The sequence below is a fragment of the Lycorma delicatula genome, chromosome 4 (assembly GCF_047948215.1).
Source record: "Lycorma delicatula isolate Av1 chromosome 4, ASM4794821v1, whole genome shotgun sequence".
Lineage (NCBI taxonomy): Eukaryota > Metazoa > Arthropoda > Insecta > Hemiptera > Fulgoridae > Lycorma > Lycorma delicatula.
This window is the reverse complement of record NC_134458.1, coordinates 46782338-46793938: the sequence shown is the minus strand read 5'-3', so window position 1 is coordinate 46793938 and position 11601 is coordinate 46782338.

The following is an 11601-nucleotide window of genomic DNA, read 5'->3' as shown; positions in this document are numbered from 1 at the left end:
GTCTTCTCAAATAAAAAAATTAAATACTTTTAACGAGTAAAACCACTTCAGTATCCTCAGAAAAAAAATCATCATTAAAGTGGTCTAAACAACACTAATACAAGTCATTTGGATAATAATAATAGCTTAACACAGTGTTTCCCCAACTTTTCCGAGTCGTAGCGCCCTTTTTCAATTAAAGTTTTTCCATGGCGCCCTACCCTAAGTATGACTACTCGTAAGTAAGAGATACAACTAAATAAAACCCGTGTATCTTCATTATAATTTTACTTTATTAACATTAAAGTAATAACTATAAATGTCTTGGTTCAATTAATTATGAAGCTTTTACAATATTTCGCGGCGCCCCTGTGAAGAGGCCGCGGCTACCTGGGGCGCCGAGGCGCACAGTTTGGGAATCACTGGTTTAACAAATTAATTTTTAGCTAGTCGTTTCTATTGATGAACTTAATAATAGTAAACGTTATAAAGTAAAAAAAAATCAGGATTTTTTTTTTTTGTATTTTTGTCGCCATACTAAACTTACCCTTACTAATAATTAATAATAATAATAATTATTATTATTGTATTTTTCCCTTTGATATAATCTAAACTGAAAAACCTTTAACTAGATTTTCTTTATATAACATGTAACCAATTTAATATTGTTAATTCTGTGTTTTGTTCTACTGATATCATACACGATTGTAATAATTAATCGTTGATAAATGAGTTTATTGTCAAAGGCTACTTTATGGAAGATACATATTAAACTTTAAAGAATACTAAGTTTTCACAAAACGGGTTGTAGATTAATGACAATTGATTTTGTTGCTTTCTTTTGATATTAAAAATGTATAATAACAATGTACAACGGAATAATAGTATTTTAAAATAAAAATAAGGTATTATAAATTGTTAGGATGGGTTTTCTATTAATAAAGCAATCGTAACTGATTTTTTCCAAATGTTCAATCAATTTTGGATTGAAACATTAAAAACATGGTAAGTATTATTAATTTACCAACATTTTTACAATGGAAATTATGTAATTTAAATATCTTCTCGTTTAAAGATTTTTTATAGTCTCAAACACCATTATTAAAAAAAAAAAAAATTGAATATTATTACTAGTATTGGTGGAATTTCCCTGATTAATTACTTATTTTCCATAATAGTTTTCATAAACAATTAAAACAAATAAATAAATGAAAAATAAAAATCTAAAAGTAAATACGCATTTCGACTATTAAACAGTTATAAAAAAATAACTTTAATATAAAAGAACGTTTGAAGTGTTTTCTTTTACATAATTTATTATTCTTATAATGGATTTTCTATCTAAAGATAATGTTAATTCCCCCCTAGCACCTTTTGATAATGACTATTTAACAAAAAAATATGCATTTATTATTAGATAATTTTTTTATAAACGGTTTTTATAATTTATAAATTAATTTCAATAATCGTTTACCATGGTTTTGTCGTTATAAGTCCCAAATTAGTTAATGTTCGTTAAACAGATTACTTGAAATCTAATTAAGTCTTATATAGAAAATAGATTCCAATATTTAGAAATATATTTATAATGAAATAAAAGATATTTCGCAATTTTTATCGGTTTTAATCGGTGTAGAATATTAAGTTTTAGACTCCTTAGAAATTACATTTAAAGTAACTTAAAATTTTCGTAATAACTATATATATATATTTAAATCAATAGGAATTTATAACTCGATTTGAGAATAATAATAATAATAACTTGATATTAAAATTTAAATTAAATCTAAATTTGTTTATACCAACTTCTTGGAGATGCGTGCGTGTCGAACGTTATCTAAAGTCGGAGTATCATTTAAATATGATACGCGTAAAGCTGAGAAAATCTACTTTCTGTATTAAAAACCTATAATATAAACGTTCATTAAATTATTAAACATTTTTAATACTTTGTGTAATATTAACTTGACCCTTTTTTATACAGTACTAGCATCCCCGTCGCGGCTTCGCCCGCGCTATATGGTTACTTGCATTTCCAGTCACGGTGAATTTTTTTTTATTTTATGTCAAGTAACCGGAGTTAGGAGCAACCAGTCGCGTCGCACAAACAGTAACAGTAGCAATGGCTGTGCTGATTGAGCCGCCACGCCGTTCACCGTCGCAACCCTTAAAAAATCGAAATAAAAAAAAAAAAAAAACTGATTTTTTGGTTTATTGCTATCGTGTATTGATATTTATCTGAAGAATACTAGCAAGCCCAAATCTCCTGAATATCTCGTTTGGTGTAGTTGGAAATGGGGAAAATTTGCAAACATTGTTCAAAATTGTTCTACCTTTCTTTTAAGATCGAATTTCGGAAAATCTAGAGATTGGCTTTGAGATATCCTTATGAAGATTACAAACACCAAAAATCAAGAAGATATCTTCATTTGTAACCGAGAAATTAAAAAAATAGTAAATTTCATTGTTATCCCATTTTAACCCTTTAAAAACTCGGAATTTGAAAAAATGCTTTCTTTTTGTGCACTTACAGCGAAAGAAGAACGTGTATACAAATTTTCATCAATTTATCTTCAGTAGTTTTTGCTGGGTGTAGATTATGAATCGCTCACTATATATATATATATATATATATATATATATATACACACATAATTTTATTCAGGTATGGAGTAGTTTTTAGTAAAGGGGGTTGTTTTTAATGAAATCACAGAAGGTAATGACACAAAAATATAAAAAACAATTCAGTTAATTATATTATTACAGAACCGATACCTTTCCGAAGATTTTCTAAAGATTTTAATAGAATTTTTAAATAAAAATATTTAATAGAATTTTTTTATTTTAATACGCGGCCCAAACATTTGAAATAATAAACGGTAAATTTAAACATTAATTATACAAAAAAATGTTTCTTATATATAAATTAATTTTTCAGAGAACAATAAAAAACACCGAAACTTCAAAAAATTACGTAAATGATTCCGGGAGTAACGTATCATTTTTAATTGTGGTTTTTTCATTAATTGTTCTTCTTTCCTTTTTTATGCTGCATTATGATTATGTTTAAGTACTAATATTATTATGGATGATACGAGTGAACTACAGTATATCTAGAATTAAAAAACAAATAATTTAAACGCCAATTTATTTACCAGAATCTCAATAAATCAAATTGTTCGATAGTTCGTACTCCCACATCAAATCGTTGGGATTAAAAATACAAATATTTCATATACGAATAAGAACTATTTCTTGTATTTGATTACGAATACATAACTTCGTATAGGATATTGAAAATGATAACAAGTTTATCGCATTTAGGACCTATTTTAAGACACAGACATCAACGATACAATCGATTCACATTAGACCATAAATAACAGACGTTGAGGTTCACTTTATATATACGTGCGTGCTAACAGCTTTTATTTAAATATGTAAAAACGAATTGCGCACAAAGGTTCGGTTGAGTTTAACACCAGATGTTTTAGCACTAGTCTTCGTAATGGACGTAAAACAATAAAGATTAATAAATAGAGCCGAAAAAGGGATGTTTTCAAACGATTACGCGCTTCGAGTAAAAGAAATAGCGATTTTAAGATGGATACAGCCGATGCCATGATTTTCCCCTCCCATACATTAAGAACACAAGTCTCTTGTCTCTCGACCCGAGTCGAGGTTGAGCTGAGTTCGTGGTTTTACAATAGTCGACATTCCCTTCTGCCATACTACTTCGACATACAACATACCAGTTTGACTAGTTCAACCTTTAGGTTATATCTGTCCCCCCTGTCATAGCCTTGCACCTTCCTTCCCGATTTGCCCACACAGGATTGTCACAGCCGCATTTACAATTACATTGTGCCGAGTTCATTGTCGGTTGTATGCCGTATTGAAGAAAACGTTTCGTGTAATGCGGTTTCTCTTTATTGTATTGTAACTGTAGAGCCATCTTAGAGGAAATTTTAAATAATTATTAGAAATTTATGAAAAAACAAATCGGAATAACGTACAATACTTGAATTAAAAACAACGTAAAACGATGAACAAAAGCGAAGATATATTTTTTTAAATCGGTAATATTTTGTCCAGAACAACAGTAAAATGAGCATCGGCTGAAAACTATTTTACACAGATTAATTACTATGCGAGTTTCCTTTTACGAGCAATAACTGATATTTTATTAAAAATCGGTTACTTTAGCGGCCTTCAAACAAGAGGGCACGAGCCTTAAGCGGTTGTAGAAGGGCGGTACAGGGACGCCAAATAACAATATTATAATAGATTTAAAGCATGGACCCGGTTAGATACACCCACTCTACATCTCAGCCTAACCTTTCGTTCTACTGCCCTGCACTAAATGCAGTTATAAATTCAAAGGGAATTGCGACCGGCGTCGTTTAACTTCAGTACCCGACGAAAACCGGTTTACGAACCATCAACTGTTGAAATCTATCCTCGCTTCGCATCCTTTTTTTATTTTCTAGGGTGCTACTTCTTATAACCCTTGTTATGCGGATCTCTCATGTGTTATAAGGACGATGTGCAAGTTCAGCTTTTATTACTTCAATATTTACGACGGTGAAAAATTTATGCTATTATAAAGATAATTTCAGGAAATCATTTTAAGAAATGCAATAAACGGCAGAGACGTAGTAAGAAAGACAAAAGCTCTGAAAAATTCATTACATTTATGAATAGCCTGATTTACTAATGGTTTATCTTTTCATAAATCATAATCGTGCTTATTTAAAAAAAAAGTATTTTTAATTTATTTCTAAGATAATTGATTCTGCATGAAATAATTTACGATATGCAGTCTTGTCACACACACAATAAGGACAAATTGATGCTAACCATTTTATTTCTATAAGGGTTGGAAGTAAAAAATTCAAGAAGTTAATTTCATCGCGTAATTAAAATATAAATTATATGACAATCTACACGAAAAACCTACTAAGCACGCGCTACAATTTAGTCTAAATCACTTCTTTAGCATAAACAAAATGGGGTAGCTTCGATCCGACCCTTTACTTCGGTCTGACGTCACAAGTCGAATAGAAGACTACGATCACATCTGTTCTGTTGAAAGCCTTCTATAAAACACCCCTACAAACTTCGTTTTGACGTCACAATCGAGGGTAAGTGTTAAAAAAATTTAGAAATCTTCTACCCGACCCCTCGACTACGTCACAACGGATAGAAATCTATGAATACAACTATCGTTCTGTTGAAAGTCTTCCATTCGACCCCTTGAAACGTCAGAACTAAGGGAATAGATGCGGTATTGTGAAAATAAACCTCCAAACCCCTCGGTTTTTCATAAATATGAGTATGTCAGCTTCTTTAATTCAGGTAATATAAAAATTAATTATCATAGTCTACAGTTCTATAAATTACAATAATTTTTTTATTTTATTAAAAATTAAAGTTTATAATAATAAAAGCACCTTGAGAATCTTCTGTATCAAATTTGAGATTGTTTCAGGAATAAGCGACATTAAAAAATGACATCTTTGTTTCTAGTAGTCATATGGAATGGTTTTTAAAAAAAGAGCTAATGCTTTGTAACAGAAATTTTAAAAAGTGGTTTTCAATTAAATTAAAGTAATATTTATCGAGAAAATCGGAAAAATATTTGAATAACTTTCGTATAGTTCTATGAAATGGCATAGGGAATCAAATAGAGTCCGTACTACGTAAACTGGGTTATGCCGTTACAAAGATCAACAGTCAGAAGTTAATAAATCGGCTATTGTTTGGAACAAACAATATTTAGCTTTTAAAACGTAATAGCTTAATACTTTATTAAGTGCAGTATGAAAATATAAATTCCTTCCTGACCTATGACAACAACATACATATTGCAATGCCAAGAACTAAAACAGTCATTTAAGTGAAATATATTTTTAGTATTAACAAAAGTAACATTTTGTTGCTAAGAACGGGTTCTAAACGAACTTGTTCCTATTACTAATTATAACATATTTATGTTACATTTATAACTTTTATTGTTTTACATTACAGTACGGTTATTTAATTCACTTAATTTGTGTAGATATTAGAAATATAATTTGAAATAACATACTTGTAAATCATATTTTCTTATAATGCTTGTATTGCTGGGTGATCGATAAGCAAAATATTCAAATAAATGAAAGTACATATACGAAATTAAAGAATATTTTTATTTATCTCGATTATATATCTATAAAATAAATAATCATAATGTAATATGGATACATTCCCACAAAAGTATAATGTTTTGTTAAAACTATTTTACACAATATTGTGTTAAAAATAATAAAAAAAGGAAGGCAAATAAGCATACACATAAAAGCACTTCCTAAACTTTCATTACAGGGTAGTGACCTCTTGCACGAAAAATTACGAATTCAAAGAAACGGTTAACTAAAGATTTTTTTTAAACCGTTTGCTATAGTAAAAAGAATCATTTCAATACGATGTATTTTCAAGGCACTATCTCAGAAATTTAACGAGGAAATATAAAAGTCTAGATTTCAACGAATAAGAAGCTTCAAATTTTACAAACTTGTTTGTTCGAAATGATAGAAGCTCGTAAATTTACCACTGTGTGCAAAAATTGTTTTCCTTAAATGAAAACGACGTATTTTTTTAGAAGTACTCTTTCGAAATTTATAGCTACTCGATAAGCGCTGTTTTACAGTATCGTTAATTATTGTATTTAGTTGTATATTTGTTTAAAGTTAATTAGGCGAGCTTAGGTTATGTTCGGTTAAATTATGTTGATGGCGTGTACGGACGAATCGTATTTATATAAACATAACCGCGCCTAATTAACGTTAAATATAAAAATTATAAATAACTTGATAATAAAAAGAGTAATACAAATTTTCAATCTTTTTTTGGGTTGTGAAAGTCCGAAAAAGTACCTTGTAAAGTTCAGTTTTTCATAGAATAACTTAGAAGTTAATAAAGTTTGTTCACGTATGCAACAAAATATACATGTTTCTCCCTACTAAATATAAAATTACAACAGCTGAAACTCAGGTGTCTTGTTTCATTAGCTATACTATAGTACATTACTTGAGACGAATTAAATGTAATTAACATTCATAATAAATTTATTAATAAAAGAAAAAATAAAAGTAATTAAGTAACTAAATGGATGATTACTTTGTTGGAGAACTATTGAGATTTCTACTAAGCTGAATACACTTATATGCAACAGCAAACAGATTTAATCGTCCGACTCACTATAGGGATTTGTAATATATCGAACATCTATACTATCAGTGAAAGTAACGATCATTCTTTGACTAGTCTCAGGTAATTAAAAATTTACAAGATAAAAGAAAATTTGGTTTAAATAGTGGCAAACAGCTAATCACAGTCAGAATGATATGTTTAAATCCTATTATCAGACACACAAGGGCATCTTTTCAAGTTTGAAAAAACGGATGTAGCAAATTTTAATGTAGTGTCTCATTGAGTAATGACATGCTTTTATTTTAGTTTAGACATTATCAGTCACTTCATAGAATAAAACATAAATGTTGGTTTTATATACAAAACAAAACTAGGTAAGATTATTTACATATTTAATGGTGTTTTAACACTTTTAGTGCCATGTGGATTCACAGAGTTACAGATCTAATGGCCGTGTAACTCCACTTTGGTTTCATAGTTCCTATTAAAACACATGGCAAGTGAAAGAGCATGGCCAGTATGTCATGAAACTGTTGATAGCCAGTCCACACTGGTGTCACAAGGCTATTACTGTATGATAAATTTAATGAAATAATGCAGAATATCAGTATTACAATATGATGTTATTTTTATTGACAAAAACTATACAAAAGCAACTGCAGAAAATAAAAAAAAATTAACTTTTCAGAAGAGTGTGGTGTGTTTTTCACACACCACACATTTATATTTGGTTTGAGTAGTTTTTCGCATGGCAATCTTCCTGCCTTCGGCTTTTTTTCATAACATTTATGACATCGCCTTCTTCCTTGTCTGCCAACATCGACAAGGCGGTGAGGTTGGTCTGCTGGTGTCGGAGGAGGAACAGCACTAACGTTGATTCCTGTCAGTTCTTCGACTAATTCTTCTTTGAATGCGATGATTTGCATGTTTCCATTTGTAAGCTGATCGTTTAAGTATAGTGCATTTACTACATTGGTTCCAAGAAGCAATTCTACAGCAAGTTTTCTGTACCACTTCACTCAATCTGTTAAATCTCTTTATATACTGTAATTTTTTTCACAACAGGGTAGCATAAGACTATGAAGGGAGGCAATCAGATACAAACATATTTTCACGGAGCGCTAATCAACCGCAGATCATTGTGACGGGAAAAGGTTTTAACTGTTACTGGCCGCGTGAAGCCAATGCGTCACCACACAAAAAACAAATCGCTAAAAACGTATTTTTTACTCAAATGAGTGACAGTTATTACTAATACATTTTTTTAGTGATACTGAATGAAATTATGAGAAAAAAAATTTGGCCATTAAAATCGTTTTACTTCCTGTACAGGTGGCACTCAAAGTGTTAAGGTTTAGACTGTTACTCTCTTTTTCCATTTTAGCCACCGGAAGGTATTACTTTAGATGATATGTATGAATGTAAATGAAGTGTAGTCTTGTACAATCTAAGATCAAACATTCCTATGATGTGTCGTTAATTGAAAACCCAACCACCAAAGAACACCGGTATCCATGATCTAGTATTCAAATCCATATAAAAGTTACTCTTTTCTAGGATTGACCTTAAACCCATCGGGTTGGTCTAGTGGTTAACGCGTCTTCCCAAATCAGCTGATTTGCAAAGTCGAGAGTTACAGCGTTCAAGTCCTAGTAAAGCCAGTTATTTTTACATGGATTTGAATACTAGATCATGGGTACCGGTGTTCTTTGGTGGTTGGGTTTCAATTAACCACACATCTCAGGAATGGTCGAACTGAGAACGTACAAGACTACACTTCATTTACACTCATACATATCATCCTCTGAAGAATTATCTAAACGGTAGTTACCAGAGGCTAAACAGGAGAAAAAAAAAAGGATTTGACTTTAGAAATCAGCTGATTGGCGAAGAGTTTACCAATAGACCGATCCGGTGAATCTTGCATTATATTACTGTTCAGATTAAATAAACTGTAAGTTAGATTGTTAGCTTACAGCTATTAGATGGTGCTTATCAGGCGTTGCCTGTTTTAAACAATGTTCAGCACAGCAAAAAATCTGTCTTGAGAGAGAGAACATCACCAGTACTTCTCTGCATGGACTAAAATTAATTAGAGGAAATCTTTACAGAGTACGGGGAAAGTAGTCAACTTCTCTTACAACCATGTTCAATAACACTTTGGAGCAAGAATTACATGCAAAACAAATGAGTTTGTGTCTAAGTGATAAAGTATATATCTAAAAGTTTTTTTTTGTATTCATCAAAATAACTAAATAATCTGGTGGTCAGTATTTTTTTGTCTTTAGTCATTCGACTGGTTTGATGCATCTCTCCAAGATTCCCTATCTAGTGCCAGTCATTTCATTTCAGTATACCTCCTACACCCCTAACAATTTGTTTTACATTTCTGGGGTCAGATCAGACTACAAACCCCTCAAAATGATTCATTCATGACATTTTGTAAAAGTCACTAACCTGTTAGCTGTAGCGCCATCTTGTTGGTACCAATCGTGATTGATTTCCCCTTCTGTTAAATGACTAATGAAGTTTGTTAAAACAGCACAATTAACTATTTTCAAAAATGATTGGACCTGCAATGCACGTTCTACCCTCACCGACCCAAGACTCCAATTTTTACTTTGTGAATTAATACACCCTCCCAGATAAAACCATGTTTCATCTGTAAAAAATTTAATGTAGAGAATACCTATGGAATTTTAGTCAATAAAGCATTTAAACCATTGACAAGTCTTTTGGCATGGTCTGAAGGTTTCAGTTCTTGATCGTACATTTATAGGGGAAAAGTTTCAGTTTTTTCTTACAGCTTTATGTATGGTAGCAAATCCAATATCTTGCTGCTGTACTAACATATGTATTCACTTTCAGCCACAGCACTGAAATAAAAAGCTTCTGCTTGTGTAGGTTCCACTTCAATCAGCGCCTGTTGCCTGGAATTTTTTAATAAGAATTTGAATGGCATTGCAGGGAGGAACAGTATTTGGAAATCTTTCAGAAAACATATGCCTCACAAAATCAGCATACTTGTCACTTTCACGAAAGTGTTCAACAAGAAAGATACATTCCTCTACCGAAAGAACCATTACATTTCTCGCAACTACAGATTCCAATAAAAGAAATGAAACAAAGCAATTGCAATTATATCACAACTGATGATCTTGGGTTTATTATGGAGCAATGCCCAACAAACCCACAGGGCAACCAATCTAACGCCAAAAGAACAGAATGCACCACATAATTCTTCTAAAGCATAGTATTATCAGATGTTTGATTAAAGATCTCTTCCTTTGGTAGATGCTCTAATAACATAATGTTATCTGTTCCCAACTTATGTTATATACAATATTTAGATTTTTTTAATATATATGTAAATTTAAACATAATTATATTTCTTTGGTTTTCGATTGTAGGATCCCAGATTGCAATTTGGAAAATTTTTGTTTTTCTCTGTTAAAACAAACTCGTCTTTTCATAAAATGAGATGTTTTTATTTTAATATATTCACGGCTAGTACATTTGATAAACAAGACCGCCAAGCTGAATTGGTTTTTTACACGTGTCGATCTTTAAACTTCATAAAATAAAATGATGTGGCAAAATTGCTAGACCTATGATACTTGCTGTGTTATAAAATTAAAAGGCAGAAGTAAATGCTGTTTGTCACTAAAGTGTATTCGATTTACTAGAGCCAGCAGACATGCAGAAAAGTAGTTTCTTAAAAATGAGTATATATCATGGCACCAACATTGACAATCTGTTAGGTTTACTGTAAATTTTGATTAGGCACCTACAAAAAGTCAAGTTGATTGGAAAACATTCCAGTTTTACAAATGGAATACAAAGTTGGGATTCAAACTTTTAAATAATTACTCCACTCTGGGATTGGAAATGAACATCTGACTTCCAAAAAATGGCAGGGACCATTACAATTTGGCAGAGGGCTGCCGGATTGTTATTGATTGAAAAACACATTGGCTTTCATTCCAGTTTGTGTTGGTAAATATACCAATAACAAATTAGTACAAAAATAAATAATTAGGAGTTGTAGCAGTTGGGGAAATTTGCGAGCTTTTAAAAAGTAAATACCAATTCTTTAAGTGCTGTAGGATGTGGGTAACTGAAAAATAAACTTAGAAATAATTCCAGAAAGGAAGTAACCCTTCTTGTAGCTGTCAAGTGTGCTTGCTCACTGATGGTCAATATGATTTTGTCAACAAAACCTTAAAGATGAATAACACCTTTAGAGTACTGTGTGGCTAAAATAATCAAAATCTGCAGCCATATCTTCTAAAAAAAATGTTCTCTTCATTCCTCTTTTTTATCTGGTAAGATGGCACAGTTTGAGTAGAAAAAACCCACATCAGATGGTTTCCGAGACAAAAATTCCCATTACATCTGTACAAAGAGGAAAGGAGTCGATGACATGTA